Source organism: Lutra lutra, chromosome 1 (genome assembly GCF_902655055.1).
Source record: "Lutra lutra chromosome 1, mLutLut1.2, whole genome shotgun sequence".
In the NCBI taxonomy this organism is placed as follows: domain Eukaryota; kingdom Metazoa; phylum Chordata; class Mammalia; order Carnivora; family Mustelidae; genus Lutra; species Lutra lutra.
In genome coordinates this window covers 164,005,854-164,031,640 of record NC_062278.1, presented here as the reverse complement: position 1 = coordinate 164,031,640, position 25,787 = coordinate 164,005,854, and positions in this window count along the sequence as shown.

Below are 25,787 nucleotides of genomic sequence, written 5' to 3'. Positions count from 1 at the left end.
GGAGTGGGAGAGGGAGAAGCAGGCTTCCCACTGATCAGGGAGCCTGATGCAGGGCTCCGTCCCAAGGCCCTGAGATCATGACCCGAGCTGAAAGCAGATGCTTAATGACTGAGCACCCAGGCACCCAACATTTTTAGAAGATAAAAGATGTATGCCTAGAAATCAGAATAATCTTGATCTTTAAAAAAAAAAAGGCAGGGGGAGAGAGAAGGTGTCTGCAGACAAGCATCTTCTTTCCAAGGAGCTGCCTTTTCCATGGGAGGAGGGTACTATGGATAGGCAGGGACAGTGTTCTGTGAAGCACAGCCAGCCAGACCCACACAGAAGAAAGAAGGGTCTGTAGAGACTAAAGATCCTTCATGCAAAGAGCTTATTTCTTTGTTTTATCATTGTGTGTGTATCATTTTATCTCAGTAGTGTTTTTTTTCCAATTTTTCTTGCTTTTTTTGTTTGGTGTCCATTAAAGTTATGGGAAATTTTGGTTATGGGGAGCCCAATAAAGGTATCAAAATATATTTTGATTGGATGTTGGCTTGGGTCCTTATTTTACGTCTCAGAAGAAAACATAAAAAGGGATAGAATGTGGCAACACCAGCCACTCCTGTTGCCCTGTAGATGTCCACCCTCAGCCTCTGGTGGAGCTTTTGAAGTCTCAGCTCTGAGTCTCGAAAAGAAATCTGCCGAGTCCCACCTTTCAGAGAGTGGCTGGGATTAGCGCGGCAAGTATCAGGTTTGGTGTTAAAACAGGACATGAAGGCGGGCCTTCCTTGACATTGCAATCTTGGCTGAGGCCCAAACCTGGGGCCAGGCTCTGTGGCCACCCTCAGGCCAGGCTCTCGGTCGTCTGTGGCAGAGACACATGGTCCCTTCCAGATGATCCCTGTCCTCTCTCCATCCTTGATCTGGCGCTGATGGAACCAGCTTGGAAAGTGCTTCCTGACATGCCACACGATCAACTCTAAAAGGAGGGTGGGGAGGCTGATCCCACTAGCCTGTCCGTTTCCTCCCTTTCCTGCTGGAAATAAATGTATGAAAGCCAGGGTTCTGACCAGGGTTCTGACCACTGTCCTGCAGATGTGGGAGTGTGAATCAAAGCTTGGGAGAGGCAGAGGGGGACCCTCATGGAGACACCAGGCCAGCCCCAAATTCCTGTCCTCTGGCTTTTATTGGGTGAAAGCAAAATAACTTTGTAATTTATCCAGGGTAGAAACACAGATAAAGTACATCTCTTAAAAAATACAACTTCCGTGCTGGACTTTTGAAGGCTGCAGCTGGGCAAGCTGAGAACAGGTCCTCAGATGTGACCCTGGAGGTTGGGGAGGCAGGGTGAGGGTGTATGAGTGGGCACATGGCTCCTTTCTCTCTCCAAGAAGCCGTGCCCCACAGGGTTAATGGGGTGAAGACTCACAGGACATTTAAAGCTTGTTTTTCAGAGTCCAGCTTCTCCTCAATCAGCTCTTGCATCTTTTCGGAGCCCACCAGCAAACCCTCTAACCGCCAGCCATCTCTTCGGAGACCTGGGCTGACGGTCACTGGTGGGGCTCCTGCCTACAAACAAGCCAGGACCTGCACTTCTTCCCCAAGAGGACGAGCCCAAGACCCCATCCAGTCTTGAGCCGTCTCCTTGTCCTACAGATGACCTCCTGGCATCAGGGGTTGAATACTGCCTCGCCTTAATGCCGTGTCCACCCCAAACTGAACACCCGACGTAGGTTACGTAGATGCTGGCTCAATGCTCATGCTCCAACCTTCCTCATGGATAGTCACGTTTCCCCTCCTTTTTCATCAGTAAGGATATAATCCCAACCCCTAGGATTGTAAAAACTTTTCTAATCTCAGCTGGGAGACAGACTGCAGCCAGATTCCCATCTCATTTGCCTGCTTCTCAAATAAGCCTTTCTTTGCTGCAGACTCCGTGTCTCCACAATGAGCTCAGCTGTGCGTTGGGTGGGTGAATCTGGGCTCTGTCCGCCGCTCACCCATTGAGGGGGTTCAAGGGAAACAACTCAGAGAGACTGGCGAGCCTCCCCTCCTCAAACCGGGGGGCAGGGACTACACTGACTCACACCTGACACACCTGAGATGTCTCCAGGGGAAAGGCAGGATATGCTGGTGGCCCCAGAAGCAGAGTCAAGAGAACTGGCTCTCCAGCCACCTGGGACTAAGTATCCTCCCACCTCGTCTCCTATCAAGACCATGCATCCAGCAGGCCAGGTAAGGGCCTATAGGAAGAAGCCAGGCTGGGTCGCCTTCAGAAAGATTCTGTCCAGAGGACCACCTGCAGAGGTGGGTGGTCTGACAGTTTGAGTGAGGTGGGAGGTCAGGAGGGAGGAGATGCTGAGGATGGAGAGACCCCTGCAGATAAACTAGCTCGTTCAGGAAGTTGCGGATGGAGGCTGAGGGAAGGGAGACACCCTCTGCCCTGCTGTCTTCCTCAACAGCAGGGACCTCTGGAGCCACAAGATCTAGCATGCAGAGAGGAGGAGAAAGAGTGAATCGCATAACCACCCTCCTTCCACCTCTGAAGGCCTGACGGAGATTAAAGCTGGAGGAGCACACATTTTGAATCAGATGAGAGCCTGGAGTTCTGGTATCACACGGGACCAGATCTTTTCTTCTTTGTTGGGGACAAGAAAGGCTGTGAAACCCACCTGTGATTTCATGGAGGAGAGGATAAAGGTAGAGGTGTGAAAGGATGATCTTGCTTTCTATCTGCGCCTTTCTGAGCCAAGCTTGCTCAGTGACATGATTCGAAATATCAAAGGCAGCAACGGGGAGTGCACTCCTCTGGCTGGTCTCTGCCTCTCGGTGTCTGTGATTTCTGTTTCACGGCAAAGGGAAGAATCAGAGCACTTTGCTGTCTGAGACAGAAGGCATTCCCAATTGTGGCAGACCACCAGATAAGGGATAGGCATAAAAAATAAAATAAAATTCACCTGTATTCTGCTTCTTGGAGATATCACTTTTGGATGTGGTCTTTGTGATCTGATCATAGGATTATGATGACACTTTCTGTGTTTCGGAGAAGTCCTACCTTATTCGAAAGACCTGTCCATGCAGCATTTAATAATGGCCCAGCTGGGTCCATCATGGTCATCCAGCAACTCCACTTGGATGAGGGCTCATGGTTCAGTAGAATAAAAGATGACTTTCAGGAAATGCTTAGGTGTAGATGGGAAGGCATGATCTGTCTCTCCACTCTCCCTAGCCAAGGAGGCCAAGTGTGAGGGCGCCCCAAGAGAGTCACTATATAAATAGAGGTGTTGTGCAATAGGGAAAGACCAGTGTCTTCCTCCATGGCTGGATGCTTGCCTGATCATGGAAGCTTGCAACAGCTCTTGGATTGAAGCATCCAATGATTCTTGGGCACCTAGCTCACCAGGATGCTGACTGGCGATGCTTCCAAAAGTGGGCAGGGGAAGAGAACCATGAAAGCAGACTTCAGGTACTGCTTGTCAAGGCAAGGACATTTGATGCCTTCCATGTCAATGGTCACTAGGGAGTAGATCTGGTCATGATCCTCTGCAGAGACACCCTACCCAGAAAACTGCCTGCCAGGCAGAGGTGTCCCCTCTACCCCAAGGAACTATGGCCTATCCCTGGAGGACAGGAGCTGAGAGCAGAGGTGAGGCAGGAGGGATGTGCATTGCTCATGTCAGGAAATGAAGAAATGGGAAGGTCCCTATAGGATGTCTTGGAAGACCCCCACAAAGGAGTTACCTTCGACAGTCAAGAGAGAATCACAAGCAGCACCAGCAAATTACAAGGTCTTTTCCCCTTTTTCTCTTGTCCCTAGAGGATCCAGAGGAAAGGAGGGGATAGTGGGGAGCAGAGTAAAAAGGCACAGACTATGTATGCTTTCCTTCTGCCTTGTCACAGGTCCTAGGCAGAGCATGATGTCCAGGGGGGTGGGGAAGGAAGGAGTTTTAAGTTGTATATGAGATTAAAGTTTTGATTTAGACTGGCTGGGTTTATCATATTTGAAGATGAGACTTCTCTCACTCCTGAAAGTGACCAGATGTGGCCAGGGGGAGGAGGGAGACCTGAGGACCACATGATGGGCAGTGATGGGAGAGTGATGGAGCCATCCCCTACGGTGGCTGGTGGAGTGCAGGTCCACAGTATACTGGGTACACATATCCTTCCTCCTCTCAGGATCAGACTGTACCTGGTTTTGGACCTTGCATTTTTCCATAGAAATACTTCTGCAATTTCATTGGCAATGCCTGATTGAGTAATTTATTTAATTCCCTAGGAGAAACTGGTCTTTGGAAGGATTCTTTTTTTTTTTTTTTTTTTTTTTTTTTTTTTTTTTTTTTTTTAGAAACCCAATCTCAAACCAGCAGCTATCACACTAAAGTCTAATAGAAGTTAGGGATAAAATGTAGATACTAGCTTTCATCATTTTTATTTAACATTTTCCTGCAGTTTCTAGCTACTGCAATTACACATGAACCATAAATAAGAGGTGTGATTCTCATACATGAAGAAACCAGTTGGATAAGTGCCATCAAAGAGATCCCATTCACTATGGGGATAGTAAATAGTAAAATGTTTGAGGATTTTAAAACATGTTTGAAAATAACATTTACCAAGAAAATCAAAGAATGTTATAAATAAATTTACTATATCTTGCTGGAAAAAAAAATCAATGGAGAACTCTATTTCTAGATAAGAGCATCTAAAATATTTTTTAAATGTTGCGACAAATAGGCATATAAAAAGATACTGAACATCCTATGTCATTAGGGAAATACAAATTAAAACAAGATACCATTACAGACCCATCAGAATGGCTAAAATCTGAAGCATGACCTTAACCGGGTGATCAAGGTCAATATCACCAGTGATACATCATGTTGATTGCAGGCACCCTTGATAAGTTGTGATAAAAATGGCACTTTACCTCTCGGGTCATCCTCACAAAAACGCATAATCCCAGTCTAATAATGAGAAAAACATCAGACAAATCTCAGTCAAGGGACATTCTATAAAATCACTAACCAGTGTTCCTCTGAACTGTCAAGGTCATAAAAATAAGGGAAGTCTGAGAGAAAGTGCCAGCTTAGAGGAGCCTGAGGAAACATGACAACTAACTGTTAACGTGGGATCCCAGGACAGGAAAACTTCACTACATAAAAATAAGGAAATTCCAATCAAATATGGACTTTAGTTGATAATAATGTATTGATCTAATTTCATCCTTTGTAACAAATGTATATTAATTATAACTAAGGTAGGAGGTTACTAATGGGGAACCGGGTGTGGGGCATAGGAGAACTCTCTGTACTATCTTTGCAATTTTTCTGTGAATCTAAAGCTGCTCTAAATTAAAAAGTTTATTTAAAGATATAGGTCAACTCTTCCTCAGCCAATTTACTAATTTTAACGTAATTCTAAATCCCCCAAGGATTTTTTTCCAAAATAAAAAATTGATCACAAAGCAATGTGGATGAAAGAGGAGCACTAACTAAGTAAGCCTAGGAAAGGACAATCAAGGGGCGAACTGATAAAACTTCTATTAAAACACATAAAGTCACAACCACAAAAAAAAAAAAAAAAAAAACAAAACACCCAAAAAGTGTGGTGGTTCTGTTGCAAAAATAAACTGGTGGATGGAATGAATGCTTGGCCCAGAAGGAAACCTGGGAGGATCTAACCTCTATAAAAGTGGCCATTCTGATGGGCTGATAAAGGAAAGGATTACCATACTTGTGGATGTACCAGGTGCACGATTGTACAAAACTCATCCTGTTTTATTTAATTAAAAAAACTTGACCTCGGGAACAGAGGTTAAGGTAGTCACATTCCTCAGACCGTGGCTTGCTCTGGTCATCATTCCCTGTAGGCTCTGTCTGACATAATTTTGTTTTCCCTTCATCCTTGATTACTTTTCTCCTCCTTGCCTCCCCCAGGGGCAATATTTCTGGCTTAAGTGTTGAGAAATGCAAGTACTTTTGAAAAACAGGTAATATTGCTTTAAGTATGCATTTTTTACTTACATAAGTGGTAACGTTCAACAGGTCTAATTGTATTCCTCCTCTTTTTTAACCCAACAGGATGTGTTTTAAGATCTGTCCGTATCGCTCTCCACACTTGTAGTCTAACGTGTTGGACTGCTCTGTAGTGTTCCATAGTACACGGTGCTATGTTTATCCACTTCCCCAGCCCTATAAATAATACTGCGGTGGAAGAACCTTCTTCCTGTTTCTTGTCCATGCATGATTTTCACCTGGATTAATACACCAGAGGGTGGGTTGCGGTGTCACAGAGCTACTCATACCTTATTTTACTAAATTCTTCTAGCTTGTTCTTCTCTCCAGCATTTATATTATTCAATTTTCTCAGATTTGCAATCTGATGGGTATAGAGTTGCATCTCATTAATGGGATGTTTTAATTTAAGATCTGGAAACATTGAGCACCACTCCCTCTTGTTCTCTGTTCTCCTTCGATGGCTAGTTCTTCATGTTTTTGGCTCATTGTTCTCTTGGATTTCCTGCCTTTTTCTCTCTGATTTGTAAGAGTCTCATGTATATTCCAGATTAGTCCATTTGGCTGAGTCCTGTCTTTCCGCCTTTCTGTGGGGATTGGCAGGCTATGGTTTATTCAAGACAACGTGGCAGGACTAGGGTTAGCCATCAGTACCCCTCCCCACCTTTCTCCATGCAAGGAGGGCAGTCCTCTTCTCCTCCCAGTGCCCAATCTCTCCCATCCATTCCCTATGAAGAGCCACAGCGAGTTGCTCTGGAGTGCGGACTGGGGTGGGGTAGGGGTTCCTCGCTGTTTTAGCTTCAGTTTGACCAATCCATTGACCTCCCATCTGCCTTTGGTGGCATCTCCAAGGCTATTTTGGGGAGCAGTGGCCCCATGTTAATTTGACGTCTTCTCTAGAGCCAGAAGACAGTGTGCCACATGCCAATTTTACAGGAAAAAAAATGGGGAGAAAAACATTTAAGTACTTTTTATATATGTGTATTGAAAATATATTAAAGTGTGTGTGTTTTTTTTTTTAGGGAAAACATATAATTATTGTGTTTGCCACATGTAGCAGCTGAAAGCTGCTCTTCTTGTTTTCTCCAAGTCCTTATCATTTTCTTGGTTGGTGGCAGACCAAATTACTACTCAGCAGCCCTTGCATGGTGCCTATAACATTAAACAGAAGCCGGTGGCACAGCAACAGCTTCATTGCGATTGCACCATAGGCTGCGGAATTGAGAGATTTAAATCTGAATTTAAGAAATAAATTAAGAAATAACCCAAACTCCATCTCCCATATCTTGGGTGCTCCCCCGGCTCATTATTTTTGTGAAAAAGACCCCTCTGCTGGGAAGTGAAGCTCGTGTCTTCCTTGTGAGGGTGTCCCATGGCCATGTTCCATCCCGATCTTTGGGGGTGGGACCCCAGGCATCAGTGGTTTGCAACTCTTCAGGTGATTTTCAGGACAGTCAAGGTTGACAATTAGTACCAGTTCAGGCAAGTTGCACATTGCATCACCCAGGAGATTATAAAAGATTGTGTGTCCTGGCTTCCACTTCCAGAATTTTCTAGTTGGTATGGAACGCAGTCTGGGCACCAGGCGTTTAAAATACTTCTCAAGTGATTTGAATGTGTAGCAACATATTAAAAAAACCAGCCTTCCAGTGCTTTAGCTCTTTCCACCGTCACATCTGTCATGTCACTGCTTTCATGAGTTTAACTCTGATTTATAAGTGCCCCTCCTTAATATCATTATTATTTCCTTTTTTATACTGAAGACTTATATGAGTTTTTTCATTTACTCATCAATTACTTATTCATCATTGCTTCTTGAGTCTTGTGCCTTCCTTTGGAGGATTGTGGTCTTTTTTTTTTTTTTTTTTCCATGACAGCATCCTTTAGAACTTCTTTTAGCAAGAGTCTGGATGTAGCTATAAATTTTCTGCATATTTTTTCTTTAAAATTCTTTATTTTAGCTTCTTAACGGATGGTTTGGCTGGGTAGGGGTGCCTGAGTTGACAGTTATCTTCTCTTAGTGCTCTGAAGGTATTATTACATTGCCTTCTTTTCTCTCCTGCTGCCAATAAGAAATCTTCGTCAGCTGATTAGTTGTTTTTAGATAATATATTTCCTTTTTCTTGGTCAGGTTACTTTTCTGCTTTTTCTCTTTGCCTCTTGTTTTTGGCAGTTTGGTTCCAGTAATGTTTGGGTGTAAATTTCTTATTTTTCTATGCTACTTGCAATTTCTGATTCTCCATTCTGTGCATTCCAGTCTTACTCCATTCCAGAGAATCTTCAGCTCTGTTCTCTTTGAATATTGCCTGGTCTCCCTCCTCTCAGGTGTATGTTGGATGCTTTCTATTCCTCCTTCACATCTTTTAACCTCTTTCATTTTTCCCACTTCTCTACCTCTCCATCTGGAGTGTGCTTGAATTCTGTACCTTTAAACTCTTTAAACTCATATTCACCTAATTTTAAATTTCAATGACTATATTTATTTCTTGAAGTTGCATTTGCTTCATTTTTAAAACTCCATGTTTTTGTTTCGTATTTCCCTATTTTTGTTCAAGTGTTCTACTTCTTATTTTATCTCATTAATAATTTTAAGCATATTACTTAATACTTCTGACCAATTTGTTATTTCAATTTCTTAGTATGCTAGTCCTTCCCATTTTTCTTCAGCTGACTCTCCCACTCAGAGTCTCACTTCACTGTCTTTTAGATAGAGTTCTTTTTTTTTAAGAGTTTATTTATTTATTTGAGAGAGAATGAGTGAGAGAGAGCATGAGAGAGGAGAAGGTCAGAGGGAGAAGCAGACTCCCCAAGGAGCTGGGAGCCCGATGCGGGACTCGATCCTGAAAGTCCGGGATCATGACCTGAGCCGAAGGCAGTCGCTCAACCAACTGAGCCACCCAGGTGCCCTAGAGTTCTTTTCTTTTAGAGTTATTTATTGGAATATTTATGATTGAAATGGTATGATGCCTAGGGTTTGCTTCCTGGAAGTCCAGTATTGAGGAAGCGACCACAGATATAGAACTAATATTGGCTTTGTGATTTGTAGTTTTCACTTATGAGCTCATCTTGACCAAGAATTATTACTATTTCCTTTGGGGAATTCTCCTGTTCTGTGTTGTGGAAGTATTATTATAAAGCAAAGGTTTGTTTTCTTCAGCTAGTTAGCCTCATTAATTTCATGGCAATTGGATAAGATTTTTTAATTGATATCTTATCTTTGGGATTTCTGTAACATTTGCTTAGTATAAACTGAGACCTCACACTGTGATTAGGACCCTAGAATTTATCTAAAACCTGAGTAGACCTAAGCTTCTTTGTTGTATCTGTGGGCTGCTGGGAAGATTTGCTTTAGTTTGTCATCACTGAAAGACAGGTTTGCCAGGATCCCATGTCTCAACTGAAGTCTCTTCTCTGGCTCTCAAACATGAGGTACAAGGGCAAATCTCTATTCTGGAGATAGCATTAAAATCCTCTACCTCTGTCTCTGAAGATTTATTTCTGAATCAATACTCTTGAAGGCCACCATTACATTGTCTATTTTCTTAATGACACATGGGGATTCCCTGTTTTGTCTTTCAATGCTAGCTCTATATTTATACATTTTCTAACATTTGTACTCTGTGTGTATGTTTATGAAGGGCAGTGTCCACATTGGCTCATTCTGCCATGTTGTTGGTTATTAATGGTGTATAGAAAATAATTGAGCTTCTTACATTTAAATTTGCAACTAAGAACTGTTTTTAATTTTTTTATTCTTGGGTTTCTTAGACAATATCACTTGAACATGCTAATGAAAATAATTAATATTTGTTTGCCTACGAACAATTTTATCCATTATTGTTTCATTATTTCATCCATCATTTCAAATAATCCTCAGAAAGATCTCTGTAACATGGATATCATTATTAATGTCTACTGTGCAAATGGATACATTAAGGCTTAGAGAAGTTAGACGGTTCACCCAGGATAATATATAGTAGAGTTGGAACTGCGACCCAGGTAAACCACTCCAGTTAACCCCTTACCCTATAGCACCTCTCTAAAGGATACATTTTTTTAAAAAGTGTGTGTGTGTGTGTGTTATTGAAGTGACTAGAAGTTCCAAAATGATCTTTCACTACAAATCTCCTGTGGGATAACAAGTTGGTTCACACCTAATATCCAGGTCCTCCTCCCTATCATCGGCACTTAGCTTAGCCATGTGACTGGAGGTGGTCAGTGATGTGGGAGTGGAAGTTAAAAGGAGGCTATGTGTTTCAGGTGGGAAGGCTACCCAACTCACTTTGACCTTCACATGAAAAATAAACCTTGACTGAGTAAAACAACTGGGATTGGAGGAGGGGTATTTCCGTTGTGACAGCCCATGCTAATTACCCTAATATATTTCTTTCCCGCATTCCTCTCCTACCTGCACAGAGAAAATAGAAACCACGAGGTGACAGTTCTAGTGACAAATACACACACTTACCTCAATCTCAGATTCTGATTATTTCATCCTTCTCTTGTATCTTCTATCCTCTTCTCTTAACTGGATCCTCTTCGTTTCTTTTATTTATTGAAACATCCTTACCAGGGCTATGCTTTATGGAAAGAGCTCTTACCTTTTAGAGATACATAATGAAATATTTATGGCTTAAATGGCATGGTGCCTGGGAGTTGCTTCAAAATAACCTAGCGTTGAAGGAGTATCAGGGTAGAGATGAAGTAGAGTGAGCCATGAGTTAGTAACTAACTATTGATGTTGGATGATGGCAACTAAGGGAGTCATCATACTCTCCTGTTTTTCTGTAGACATATTTGGAAATTTTCATTATACACAAATTTCCCTAAAATGGCACACAAAAATTCATAAAAGAATAAAAAACTTTTGGGGATGCCTAGGTGACTCAGTCATTAAACAGCAGTCTTTGGCTTGGGTCATGATTCCAGAGTCCTGGGATCAAGCCCAGTGTCGGGTTCCCTGCTCAGCGGAAAGCCTGCTTCTCCCTCTCCCATTCTTCCTGCTTGTGTTTTCTCTCTCACTGTCTCTCTCTGTCAAATAAATAAATAAATAAAACATTTAAAAAAAGAAGAAAAAAACTTATGAAATTATTTTTCAAAAATGGGAGAAGAAAATATGTTTTTTGCAACTGGAGAGAGACATATCCTCCAATTCCTCTTCATTTCACCTGCTCCCCAGTTAATCAGCATAGGGAACCCCTAGAATGTTTTTGTTATACTGCTGGCTTTTAAGAAGGAGGGCATGGCCACGAGACAAGGAATGCAAACAGCTTCTAGAAGCTGGAAAAGGCAAGGAGACAGATTCTCCCCTAGAGCCTCCAGAAGGAATGAAACTCTATTGACACCTTGATTTTAACTTAAGGAGACCTGTTGTGGAATTCTGGTCCCTAGGCCTTTTTGCCCAGCCTCTAAATCATCATTTGTTGATTTATAGCACACCCATCACGTGACCCAGGGGCTTCATAATGCAGTAAACATCACAACAGAACTCTTTAGTTAAATACAATCAACAACTTATAGACCTACAACAAAAGCTAGAATGAAGCCACATTAAGCTAAGTTCAAAGATACTCAGAATTAACAATATACAGAATGTAAGCCCACCAGCTGGAGACCAGACAGGCAGATATGCTGACATCACAACCCAAAGTGGGCAGAATTATAGAGGGTGCGTGGGCATATAAAATAAAATTTCACAACAGCTGAAAGACAACAAATTTGTGTTACTTTAAGTCATTAAGTTTGTAGTAGTTTGTTACAGCAGCAATTGGGAACCAATACATACTCCAATCAAATCAAAATATGACCTTGGCTTGATATTAATTTCCCTTACAGATAGCAACCATATAATGAAGAGATTAAGACTTTGGGCCCTTGAACAAGAGAGTCAGGTTCAAATCCTGATCTGTCCACACTAGACAAGCTATTTAATTATCCTGTGCCTTAGTTTCTTCATTGTAAGATGAGATTAATGGTAGCACCTACAAGGGTGCCTGGGTAGCTCAGTTGGTTAAGCATCTAATCTTTGATTTCAGCTCAGGTCATGATCTCAGGGCTGTGGTATATAGCTCCACAATAGGCTCTGTGCTCAGCAGGGAACCTGCTTGGGATTCTCTCCATTGCCCCCCTCCCACCTCCATTCTCTTTCTCTCTAAAAATAAATAAATCAATCTTAAAAAAAAAAAACCAGTAATACCTACATGCTAACATTTTTGGGAGGGCTGAATGTATGAATATATGAGATGTGCTGTAACAATGCCTGGCATGTAGCAAGCACTCAATAAATGTTAGTTGCCTTTGTTAGCTGTTACAGAATTCTGATCTATTCCATCCATTCATTTGCCTGATCATACAACACTATTAGGATAGTTGGGAAAGGTTTTTTTCATAATTGTTCATGGCTTTTTTCTCCTGAACTTAATTCTCCATATAAAATTTAAAACTATTTTATCCAGTTTCATGAAAAAGAAAAAAAATATCCAGCATTGATTTTAACAATGGTGTTGGAACAAACTGGATAATCATATGTAATTGTGCAAACTTAACCTTTACCTCATGCCCTGAACAAAAATGAGTACAAATGGGTCGCTGACCTAAAGGGAAAATCTAAAACCATAAAACTTCTAGAAGAAAATATAGGAAAAAACTCTTCATGACCTTGGAGTGCACAAAGATCTCTTAGACGGGACACTGAAAAACCATGAATTCTACAGGAAAATATTGATACGTTTTATGCACTGGGCACTGTGTTTTGCTGCCCAGACACTTCCTCAGAAACAGAGGATTATGAGCCCAGCTGGTAGAATTGCACCGGGCAGCTGGCTCTCAGCTCCCACAGACAGCTGTGGGCTTCTACGGGTCAGGGGAAGCATAATGTTGAGACTGCCTGGTCCAGCTTCCTTCCCTACCACACCCCTAAAAGGCACCCCTCATCAACCTCCTGAGCTCTAATTTCCATTTCAGATTTGGCTCCCTGGAAATCTCAACCTGAGACAATGGGCTTCATTAAAATTAAAATATTCTGTTCTTTGGTAGACACTGTTAATACAGTGAAAAGGCAAGCAGCAGACTGGGAGAATATACTTACAATATATATATCCACCAGAGGACTTGTATCCATAACACCTAGAGAATTCTTACAACTCAATAATAGAAAGTCAACTCAAAAATAAAATGGTATAATTTTTGAATAGGTACTTCACAAAAGGAGTTTTAGGTATGAAAATCCAATAAAGATGGGAAATATATAAGACAAGTGTGGAACATCTTGTGGTGCAAAAAAAGTAAGGAGGCATTCAAAACCAAAATGAAACAAAACAAAACAAAAGCCACAATGATGAGGGCATGTCCAAAGGACACAGGTGACAACTGAAAGAGCTCCCAATGGCCAAAGCTGAAACCTCAGGGTAACAAAATTAATTACAGTAATATTGCATTAGAACTCAAAGTAGAAAATAAACTCCTATAAGTTCATATCAATATAAATAAATGACTGAACAACTAGATAAGAACAGACGAATCTCCCATATAAAAGTTCAAATCATTTATGTAGATACTCCTTTGCCCCCACAAACTGAAGCATAACTCATCTCTCCTTAAGTATGGGTTGTACACAGTGACTTCCTTCCAAAGAGGATAGTGTGGAAGGGAAGAAAAGAGGAACTTCACAGTGGAGAGACCTGACTAACATGACCTCAGCCAGAGTCAAAGTCAACACCAACAGTGGCAAACTTGTTGATAGAGTGTACGCTCCATATGATGTTATGAGAATGATACTTTACCTCTCTGGTCTTCTTCCCAAAACTATGTAATATCAGTGTAATCGTGAGAAAAACATTAGACAAATTCCAATAGAGGACACCTGTCAATATACTTGACTACTACTCTTCAAAACTGTCAAAGTCAGGGATACCTGGGTGGCTCAGTTGGTTGTGTCTGCCTTTGGCCCAGTCATGATCCCAGGTCCTGCGATTGAGTCCCGTATCAGGCTCCTTGCTCAGCAGGTACCCTTCTTCTCCTTCTCCCTCTGCCTGCCACTCCCCCTGCTTGTGCACATGCTTGCTCCCTCTCTCTCTCTCTCTCTCTCTGACAAATAAATAAAACAAAATCCTTAAAAAGTATATAAACATCTATCAAAATTGTTGAAGTCAGCAAGAACAGAGGAAGTATGAGAAACAGTCACAGCCAAGTGGAGTCATGGTTAATTGCCAAAGTATCCTGGATGAGTAGAAAAAGTAAAAAAAAGTTTCCTGGATGGATAGAAAAAGAAAAGTGTCCTTTTTGGATAGAAAAAGTAGGTTGGGTAAAAATTAGGGAAAGTTGAATCAAATATAGGCTTTAGTTAATAATAATGTATCAATATCAGTCCATTAATTGTGATAAATATAATACAATGTAAAGTGTTAGTAAGAGGGGAAACGACATGGGGTATATGGGAGCTCTGTACTATCTACACAATTTTTCTGTAAGTTTAAACTATTCTAAAATAAAAATATTTACTTAACAAAATACGTACATCCATAGTCAGCAAGGAAATGTAAATCAGATCTGTAAGGTCTGACTCCACCAACAATAGACTGGCTAAAATGAACAAGATGGACAATAGCAAAGACTGCAAGGCTGTGGAACTAGACCCTTTACACACTTCTGGAGGGAATATAAGATGGTACGACCAGTTCAGAACAGTTTGATAGTTTTCGTAAGATTTTATAAGTTAAAGAAACACTTGATATTTGACCCAGAAGTCCCACTTCTAAATATTTAACCAAGTAGAATGAAAACATATATCCACCCAAAGATTTGCACATGAATCTTCACATCAGCTTTATTCATAATATCCCCAAACTGGAAACAACCCAAATGTCCATCAAACAGTGACTGGATAAACATACTGTGGTATATTCAGGCAGTGGGATACTATGCAGCAGTAGAGAGGAAAGGATACCCCATACATCCTACAACATAGAGGGAGCTCAACAACATTGTGCTGAGCAAAAGAAACCAGACATAAAAATACATATGTATGGGGCACCTGGGTGGTTCAGTGGGTTGAGTGTCCAACTCTTGATTTCAGCTGAGGTCATGATCTCAGGGTCTTAGAATGGAGCCCTGTGTCAGGCTCTGTGCTCAGCAGGAAGTCTGCTTGAGATATTCTCCCTCGCTTTTTATCTGCCCATCCCTTCAAAATAAATAAATAAAATATTTTAAAAATACGTATGTATGATTCCATTAATATGAAATTCTAGAATAGGCAAAATTAATCTGCAGTGATAGAAAGCAGATCATTGGTTACCTGGGATAAGGTCTGGGGAGAGGGATGGACTACAAGAAACCAAGGGAACTTCCTAAGGTGGTGGTTGCCCAAAGTGTATACATTTATCAAAACTCATTGAACTTTGTGCTTAAAAGTGGTGTGTTTTATTGTGTGTTGATTATACCTCAATTTAGATTTTTTAAAGAAGAAGAGGAAAAAATATCATTGGGAGTCTTAGTGGAATTACATTATTTATAGACTATTTTTAGAAGAATATTTTTTTTAATTTTTTAATTTTATTTTTTATAAACATATATTTTTATCCCCAGGGGTACGGGTCTGCGAATCGCCAGGTTTACACACTTCACAGCACTCACCATAGCACATACTCTCCCCAATATCCATAACCCCACCACCCCTCTCCCAACCCCCCTCCCCCCATCAACCCTCAGTTTGTTTTGTGAGATTAAGAGTCACTTATGGTTTGTCTCCCTCCCAATCCCATCTTGTTACATTTACTCTTCTCCTACCCCCTTAACCCCCCATATTGCATCTCCTCTCCCTCATATCAGGGAGATCATATGATAGTTGTCTTTCTCCGATTGACTTATTTCACTAAGCATGATACCCTCTAGTTCCATCCACGTCGTCACAAATGGCAAGATTTCATTTCTTTTGATGGCTGCATAGTATTCCATTGTGTATATATACCACATCTTCTTTATCCATTCGTCTGTTGATGAACATCTAGGTTCTTTCCATAGTTTGGCTATTGTAGACATTGCTGCTATAAACATTCGGGTGCACGTGCCCCTTCGGATCACTGTGTTTGTATCTTTAGGGTAAATACCCAGCAGTGCAATGGCTGGGTCATAGGGTAGTTCTATTTTCAACATTTTGAGGAACCTCCATGCTGTTTTCCAGAGTGGTTGCACCAGCTTGCATTCCCACCAACAGTGTAGGAGGGTTCCCCTTTCTCCGCATCCTCGCCAGCATCTGTCATTTCCTGACTTGTTAATTTTAGCCATTCTGACTGGTGTGAGGTGATATCTCATTGTGGTTTTGATTTGTATTTCCCTGATGCCGAGTGATATGGAGCACTTTTTCATGTGTCTGTTGGCCATCTGGATGTCTTCTTTGCAGAAATGTCTGTTCATGTCCTCTGCCCATTTCTTGATTGGATTATTTGTTCTTTGGGTGTTGAGTTTGCTAAGTTCTTTATAGATTTTGGACACTAGCCCTTTATCTGATATGTCATTTGCAAATATCTTCTCCCATTCTGTCAGTTGTCTTTTGGTTTTGTTCACTGTTTCCTTTGCTGTGCAAAAGCTTTTGATCTTGATAAAATTCCAATAGTTCATTTTTGCCCTTGCTTCCCTTGCCTTTGGCGATGTTCCTAGGAAGATGTTGCTGCGGCTGAGGTCGAAGAGGTTGCTGCCTGTGTTCTCCTCGAGGATTTTGATGGATTCCTTTCTCACATTGAGATCCTTCATCCATTTTGAGTCTATTTTCGTGTGTGGTGTAAGGAAATGATCCAATTTCATTTTTCTGCATGTGGCTGTCCAATTTTCCCAACACCATTTATTGAAGAGGCTGTCTTTTTTCCATTGGACATTCTTTCCCGCTTTGTCGAAGATGAGTTGACCATAGAGTTGAGGGTCTATTTCTGGGCTCTCTATTCTGTTCCATTGATCTATGTGTCTGTTTTTGTGCCAGTACCATGCTGTCTTGATGATGACAGCTTTGTAATAGAGCTTGAAGTCCGGAATTGTGATGCCACCAACTTTGGCTTTCTTTTTCAATGTTGCTTTGGCTATTCAAGGTCTTTTCTGGTTCCATATAAATTTTAGGATTATTTGTTCCATTTCTTTGAAAAAGATGGATGGTACTTTGATAGGAATTGCATTAAATGTGTAGATTGCTTTAGGTAGCATAGACATTTTCACAATATTTATTCTTCCAATCCAGGAGCATGGAACATTTTTCCATTTCTTTGTGTCTTCCTCAATTTCTTTCATGAGTATTTTATAGTTTTCTGTGTATAGATTCTTAGTCTCTTTGGTTAAGTTTATTCCTAGGTATCTTATAGTTTTGGGTGCAATTGTAAATGGGATGGACTTCTTAATTTCTCTTTCTTCTGTCTTGTTGTTGGTGTAGAGAAATGCAACTGATTTCTGTGCATTGATTTTATATCCTGACACTTTACTGAATTCCTGTACAAGTTCTAACAGTTTTGGAGTGGAGTCTTTTGGGTTTTCCACATATAGTATCATATCATCTGCAAAGAGTGATAGTTTGACTTCTTCTTTGCCGATTTGGATGCCTTTAATTTCCTTTTGTTGTCTGATTGCTGAGGCTAGGACTTCTAGTACTATGTTGAATAGCAGTGGTGATAACGGACATCCCTGCCGTGTTCCTGACCTTAGCGGAAAAGCTTTCAGTTTTTCTCCATTGAGAATGATATTTGCGGTGGGTTTTTCATAGATGGCTTTGATAATATTGAGGTATGTGCCGTCTATCCCTACACTTTGAAGAGTTTTGATCAGGAAGGGATGCTGTACTTTGTCAAATGCTTTTTCAGCATCTATGGAGAGTATCATATGATTCTTGTTCTTTCTTTTATTAATGTGTTGTATCACATTGATTGATTTGCAGATGTTGAACCAACCTTGCAGCCCTGGAATAAATCCCACTTGGTCGTGGTGAATAATCCTTTTAATGTACTGTTGAATCCTATTGGCTAGTATTTTCGCGAGAATTTTTGCATCTGTGTTCATCAAGGATATTGGTCTGTAGTTCTCTTTTTTGATGGGATCTTTGTCTGGTTTGGGGATCAAGGTGATGCTGGCCTCATAAAATGAGTTTGGAAGTTTTCCTTCTATTTCTATTTTTTGGAACACTTTCAGGAGAATAGGAATTAGTTCTTCTTTAAATGTTTGGTAGAATTCCCCCGGGAAGCCGTCTGGCCCTGGGCTTTTGTTTGTTTGGAGATTTTTGATGACTGTTTCAATCTCCTTACTGGTTATGGGTCTGTTCAGGCTTTCCATTTCTTCCTGGTTCAGTTGTGGTAGTTTATATGTCTCTAGGAATGCATCCATTTCTTCCAGATTGTCAAATTTGTTGGCGTAGAGTTGCTCATAGTATGTTCTTATAATTGTCTGTATTTCTTTGGTGTTTGTTGTGATCTCTCCTCTTTCATTCATGTTTTTATTTATTTGGGTCCTTTCTCTTTTCCTTTTGATAAGTCTGGCCAGGGGTTTATCAATCTTATTAATTCTTTCAAAGAACCAGCTCCTAGTTTCGTTGATTTGTTCTATTGTTTTTTTGGTTTCTATTTCATTGATTTCTGCTCTGATCTTTATGATTTCTCTTCTCCTGCTGGGTTTAGGGTTTCTTTCTTGTTCTTTCTCCAGCTCCTTTAGGTGTAGGGTTAGGTTGTGTACCTGAGACCTTTCTTGTTTCTTTTTTTTTTTTTTAAGATTTTTTTAAATTTATTTGGCAGATAGAGATCGCAAAGTGGGCAGAGAGGCAGGCAGAGAGAGAGGAGGAAGCAGGCTCCCTGCCGAGCAGAGAGCCCGATGCGGGGCTCGATCCCAGGACCCTGAGATCATGACCTGAGCCGAAGGCAGTGGCTTAACCCACTGAGCCACCCAGGCGCCCCACCTTTCTTGTTTCTTGAGAAAGGCTTGTACCACTATATATTTTCCTCTCAGGACTGCCTTTGTTGTGTCCCACAGATTCTGAACCATTGTGTTTTCATTATCATTTGTTCCCATAAATTTTTTCAATTCTTCTTTAATTTCCTGGTTGACCCATTCATTCTTTAGAAGGATGCTGTTTAGTCTCCATGTTTTTGGGTTCTTTCCAAATTTCCTCTTGTTATTGAGTTCTAGCTTTAGAGCACTGTGGTCTGAAAATATGCAGGGAATGATCCCAATCTTTTGATACTGGTTGAGACTTGATTTAGGACCAAGAATGTGATCTATTCTGGAGAATGTTCCATGTGCACTAGAGAAGAATGTGTATTCTGTTGCTTTGGGATGAAATGTTCTGAATATATCTGTGATGTCCATCTGGTCCAGTGTGTCATTTAAGGCCTTGATTTCCTTGTTGATCTTTTGCTTGGATGATCTGTCCATTTCAGTGAGGGGAGTGTTAAAATCCCCAACTATTATTGTATTATTGTCGATGTGTTTCTTTGATTTTGTTATTAATTGGTTTATATAGTTGGCTGCTCCCACGTTAGGGGCATAGATATTTAAAATTTTAGATCTTCTTGTTGGACAGTTCCTTTGAGTATGATATAGTGTCCTTCCTCATCTCTTATTATAGTCTTTGGCTTAAAATCTAACTGATCTGATATAAGGATTGCCACTCCTGCTTTCTTCTGATGTCCATTAGCATGGTAAATTCTTTTCCACCCCCTCACTTTAAACCTGGAGGTGTCTTCGGGTTTAAGGTGAGTTTCTTGTAGGCAACATATAGATGGGTTTTGTTTTTTTATCCATTCCGATACCCTGTGTCTCTTGATTGGGGCATTTAGCCCATTAACATTCAGGGTAAGTATTGAGAGATATGAATTTAGTGCCATTGTATTGCCTGTAAGGTGACTGTTATTATATATTGTCTCTGTTTCTTTCTGATCTACTACTTTTAGGGTCTCTCTTTGCTTAGAGGACCCCTTTCAATATTTCCTGTAGAGCTGGTTTGGTGTTTGCAAATTCTTTCAGTTTTTGTTTGTCCTGGAAGCTTTTAATCTCTCCTTCTATTTTCAATGATAGCCTAGCTGGATATAGTATTCTTGGCTGCATGTTTTTCTCATTTAGTACTCTGAATATATCATGCCAGCTCTTTCTGGCCTGCCAGGTCTCTGTGGATAAGTCTGCTGCCAATCTAATATTTTTACCATTGTACGTTACAGACTTCTTTTCCCGGGCTGCTTTCAGGATCTTTTCTTTGTCACTAAGACTTGTAAATTTTACTATTAGGTGATGGGGTGTGGATCTATTCTTATTGATTTTGAGGGGGGTTCTCTGAACCTCCTGGATTTTGATGCTTGTTCCTTTTGCCATATTGGGGAAATTCTCTCCAATAATTCTCTCCATTATACCTTCTGCTCCCCTCTCTGTTTCCTCTTCTTCTGGAATCCCAATTATTCTAGTGTTGTTTCGTGTTATGGTGTCACTTATCTCTCGAATTCTCCCCTCGTGGTCCAGTAGCTGTTTGTCCCTCTTTTGCTCAGCTTCTTTATTCTCTGTCATTTGGTCTTCTATATCGCTAATTCTTTCTTCTGCCTCATTTATCCTAGCAGTGAGAGCCTCCATTTTTGATTGTACCTCATTAATAGCTTTTTTGATTTCAACTTGGTTAGATTTTAGTTCTTTTATTTCTCCAGAAAGGGCTTTTATATCTCCCGAGAGGGTTGCTTTAATATCTTCCATGCCTTTTTCAAGCCCGTCTAGAACCTTGAGAATCATCATTCTGAACTCTATATCTGACATATTACCAATGTCTGTATTGATTAGGTCCCTAGCCTTTGGTACTGCTTCTTGTTCTTTTTTTTTGTTGTGAATTTTTCCGCCTTGTCATTTTGTCCAGATAAGAGTATATGAAGGAGCAAGTAAAATACTAAAAGGGTGGCAACAACCCCAGGAAAATATGCTTTAGCCAAATCAGAAGAGATCCCAAATCGTGAGAGGGGAGAAAGGGGATAAAAAGGAGTTCAGAAGAAGGAAAAAAAAAGAAATTATTAAAAAAAGTAAGCCGATAAAAAATATAAAAAGGAAAAAAATATATATATATATTAGATAAACTATTTAAAAAACGTTAAAAAAAGAAAACGGTAAAAGTTAAAAAAATTTAGCAGAAGAAGAAAAAAAATTGAAAAAGAAAAAAAAATTAAATTAACTGCAAGGCTAAAGAATCATGGGGAGAAAGCCATGAGTTCCATGCTTTGCTTTCTTCTCCTCTGGAATTCCGCCGCTCTCCTTGGTATTGAAACTGCACTCCTCGGTAGGTGAACTTGGTCCTGGCTGGGTTTCTCGTTGATCTTCTGGGGGAGGGGCCTGTTGTAGTGATTCTCAAGCGTCTTTGCCCCAGGCGGAGTTGCACCGCCCTTACCTGGGGCCGGGCTGAGTAATCCGCTTGGGTTTGCTTTCGGGAGCTTTTGTTCCCTGAGCACTTTCCGTAGAGTTCCGGAGGGCGGGAGTGAAGATGGCGGCCTCCCGGTCTCCGGCCCGGAGGAGCCGAGAGCTCGGGGCCCCACTCCTCAGTGCACCCTCAGAGAACAGCGCCCAATGACTCCCGTCACCCTGCCTCCAGCCGCGCTCCGAGCTGAACGAGCCTGCGACCGGTTCAAGGTAACCCCGAGTTTAGAGCTCACTCCTCGGCTCTGTCTCTGTAGCCAGCTTCCCTGTTCTAATACCGGTAAGCTCTGCGACACTCAGACACCCCCATCCTTCTGTGACCCAGTGGGACCTGAGGCCGCGCTGACCCCGCCTGGGCTTCACCCCAGTTAAGCCTCTGGAGCGATGTCCCTCAGCGGAACAGGCTTTTAAAAATCCTGATTTTGTGCTCCGTTGCTCCGCCGCTCGCCGGGAGCCGGCCCATCTTCCCGTCGCTTTGGATTCACTTCTCCGCCAGTCCTACCTTGCAGAAAGTGGTTGATTTTCTGTTTCTGGAATTGTTGTTCTTCTTCTCTTCAATCTCCCGTTGGATTTGTAGGTGTTTGCAATCTTTAGATAAGCTATTTAGCTGATCTCCCACTACCTGAAGTAGTCTCAGCCTGCTACTTCTCCGCCATCTTGACTCCTCCCCTAGAAGAATTTTTAAAACACTATGATTTCCATCCTGTGTCCTGGCATTATCTCTCTTCCTAGACCATTGTGTTCATACCTGTAGCCTTAAATGTTAGTGACATTTGTCTCATGCACAGATCTCTAGCCCCAAATTCTTCTCTCACTCCAGACCCAGAAATTGTCACTTGACATTCTTACACTTGGTTGCCCCAAATCTCCTTCAACCCAGCATGTGCAAACAAAGTTCACAATGCTCCTGCTAGAGCAGGTTCCTGGCACATTTTCCATCTTAATAAACAACACTACCAACTTGGCAGTCTCCTTTCCTTCCAGGGTGTGTCTAGACCATCACAACTTTGGTTCTTGTCCTGTAAATTTCTCACTAACCATGGAACATCTCCCTTCTCTACTGCCCACAGTCCTAGTCTAATAAGACACTATCTCAACACAGAGGACTGCAGTGGCCTCCTTTCTCCTCCTGATTTAATCTTAGCACTCACAGTGAGCTCTCCACTTCACAGACCCAGATGATTTCTTATGAAATGTTAATCTCATCAAGGGCATCTCCCATTACCTAAAAGTCTCCTGTGGTTTTCTGATGCCTTAGAACAAAAGCAACACCAGCATGGTTTTCCCACCTCATCTCCCATCACCCCCTCAGTTTGGGCCAGTCTCCTCTTCATTCCTGGAATGGGCTGGGCTCCCTTCTCCCTCCCAGGTGCTCTTCTCCACCTGTCCTTCCCTCCCCTGTCCCACCCAACCCGGTTCATGTGTTACCAGTCTTTCCAATTTCAGCTCAAATATCCCTCTCCTTGACACTTAGCCCCAGACCTAAACTAGTCCCATTAGTCACTGTCATGACATCACACCTCCCTTTCACTGGCGCTTAACACAAATGTAAATATGCCTTTTTTTTCTGTGATAATTAGATCAACCAATCAGGCATGTATATCTCTGAATGATTTAATCATGGCAGACCCATTTGGTGAGTGGAAAACTCTAGTCCAGTAAACTCCTCCCAAGTCAAGCCAGACCCACCCACCTTGGCTTTGCCCACCACCCACTTCTATCCAATCACATGCCAGGGTGACACCCACCATCTTATATAAGGGGACTGGGATGAACAAACAATAGTGGGCTTCCTGGAGGCCTGTGGGAAGAACGTGTGAACTCTGAGGTCTGGGCTACAGTTGTGACTTGCGACACTTCTGGTCCACCAACCCCTTGGGTCTCTCTTCTTGAAAGGGGATCCCACTCTCCAGGCTTCCAGAGCTGATTGGGAAGAATTCAACAGCAGGGGTCAGGTATGTGTCCTTTACCCCTGGGGGATGCTGTAGATTTTGTATTGTCCAGGTGGGGGACAGACTCTCCAGTACCCTAGAAAAGCCAGGGAAAACTTCCCAAATTGCTCCTACATTTCCTCCATCTTCCTTCTCTCTTCCCCCCAAGGGAGGGATAATTCTTCCACTTGGCTAAAGTTTTTCATTTCCTTGACCTTTACCTAGAGCATTTGGGATAAATTGGTAAGCACATCTCTGGGCCAATCCCTACTGGCTCTTCTTTGAAAGCCATATAAATACGCTGAGTATCCCCAGTCCCATCCTCCAAACTTCCTTCTCCACACTGTGTCCCCCTGACCTGCCAGCGTAGCATGCTCTGAAGGCAGGGTGGGTGCCAGGTCAGCAGTGCCCACCAGGACTGGTGCTTGGGAGACTGGATTGCTGCTTGGTGCTTGAGAAATGTGGGTGCAGTTTGAGCCCTGACTCACCCCATTTTATCTCTTGGGCAAATTCATCATGGAGAAGCGAGGACTTCCTAAATGCCTTCCCTTGATGGCTCCTAATCAAGGTAGTCAAATGCCAGTCATTTTCTCGTTAATATTTTCCTGGTTTTTATTTTACTTTTGGTATTTATTTATGTAATGTAGAAATCCCCATAAGACATACACTATGAAAATAGCAGCCCCTGCTCCTTCTCAACTTCTCACACCTTAGAGACAAACATTTTCATCGGTTCAGTTTCTTCTAGCATTACTCTCTGTTCTCTAAATACCACACTTACATTACCACTAACTTATTTTTCCATTTTTTACTTCATTTATGGTCTTCTCTCTATGGGAGAGGAGTAATTAGCTGTAGTTCCTGCATTCCTACCATCCTTGCTACTCACCACCCTCACCCCTGTCCACCCACACCAGCCCGCACATACCTCCAGCCCCCCACCTCCCAGCAGAATTCACTGTTCAAAATGGGGCCACCTAGTCAATCAGGATCATTTTCCCTCTTGTATAACTTTTTAATTTTCCAGGACTTACTACTTGGGCTAATATTTGCTTATTGACTAATTCATTCTCAGACTGTTCCCCAGTAGTTTAAATTCAAACTCAATCAAGTATCCTATCAATTTCATCTTCTGGTGGCATTATTGCCACACCCTTCTAATCTGCTCCAATCTAGACTGGCTGCTCTCAGACAACTCTGAGCCTCTATCCTGGGATCTCCCTTCACCATCATCTGGGGAATTTCTTCCCCACTTTGGAATTTTATACCCTCAGTCTGGTTTATTTTTTCTTTTCTGGTTTAGTAACACCCCCAGGGAAACATGCATCCAAAAAAATGATTTGAGATCTTGCATATTCAAATGTGTCTTTCTTCTACCCTCCCTGATTCATGGAAGTTTGGTTGGGTACTCAATTTTAGGTGGGAAATACTTTTCCCTCAGAATTTTGAAGACAATTCTTCCTTCTCTCTGCCTCTCTCTGCTGTGTCCCTCTCTCTGGAAGTTTTTAGGATCTTTTTGTTTCCAGGACTCAATTTTTTTTTAAAAATAATTGGCTTTGGTAATACTAAGCCTCTAATTTTCTCATATTTTATCCCTCTCATTTTTGATTTTTGTTCTCTTTCCTGGGAGATTTCCTCAACTTTATCTTTCAAAGTATCCATGGAGATTTTAATGCGTGCTCTTGTCATTCTGATTTCGAAGGGCTCTTTTGTTTTGTTTTGTTTTCCTGAATGTTGTTTTAAAAAGTATCATGTCATTGTTCATGGGCATCATCTCTTTCGAAAGATTAGTGATATATTTTTGTGAAATTTTCTCCGATGACATGAACTGTTTCTGGCAAGTTGCTTTCTTTCTGTTTGGTTCTCGGTTTCCTATCTCATGTTAGTCTTCCTCTACTGTTTGATGACCCCTGGCTGGCTTCCCGTATTGAAAAGGGGACTCTGGGAAGCTGAATGGCAGCTCTGAGCCAATAAGTGGGTTCCACAGAATTGATATGGCTGGGCTGTCAAATTGGGGAACGCCCTGTGTCAGTTTCTTAAAAAGACTTTTCTCTTGGGCTACACAGGTTTCCCAGGGAAGAATCTTCAGATTCCAGCACTGTCTTCAGCCAAATTTCCATAGATGTGTATTCAGTCTGGGCTGTCTATTCCCTTCCATTGCTCAGTCATTTATCTCTATTTGACCACACTGTCTTCATTCCTGTAGCTGGTTGCTACTTCATGATCTATGATAAACCAGGTACCTCCGTCATGTTCTCTTTCTAGAGGGCATTAAAATTTTATAGCTATTGTGAAATTGTTCACTATAACGTTTACCTTCGCACACTGAGCGCCCTAAATCTTTTCACCTTTGCCAGACTGATAGATGCATTACAATGGCACACTCTTTCCTTTAATTTGCATTGCTTCATTATAAGTGAGGTTCAGCCTACTATATGTATAGGGACCATTAGCTTTTCCCCTT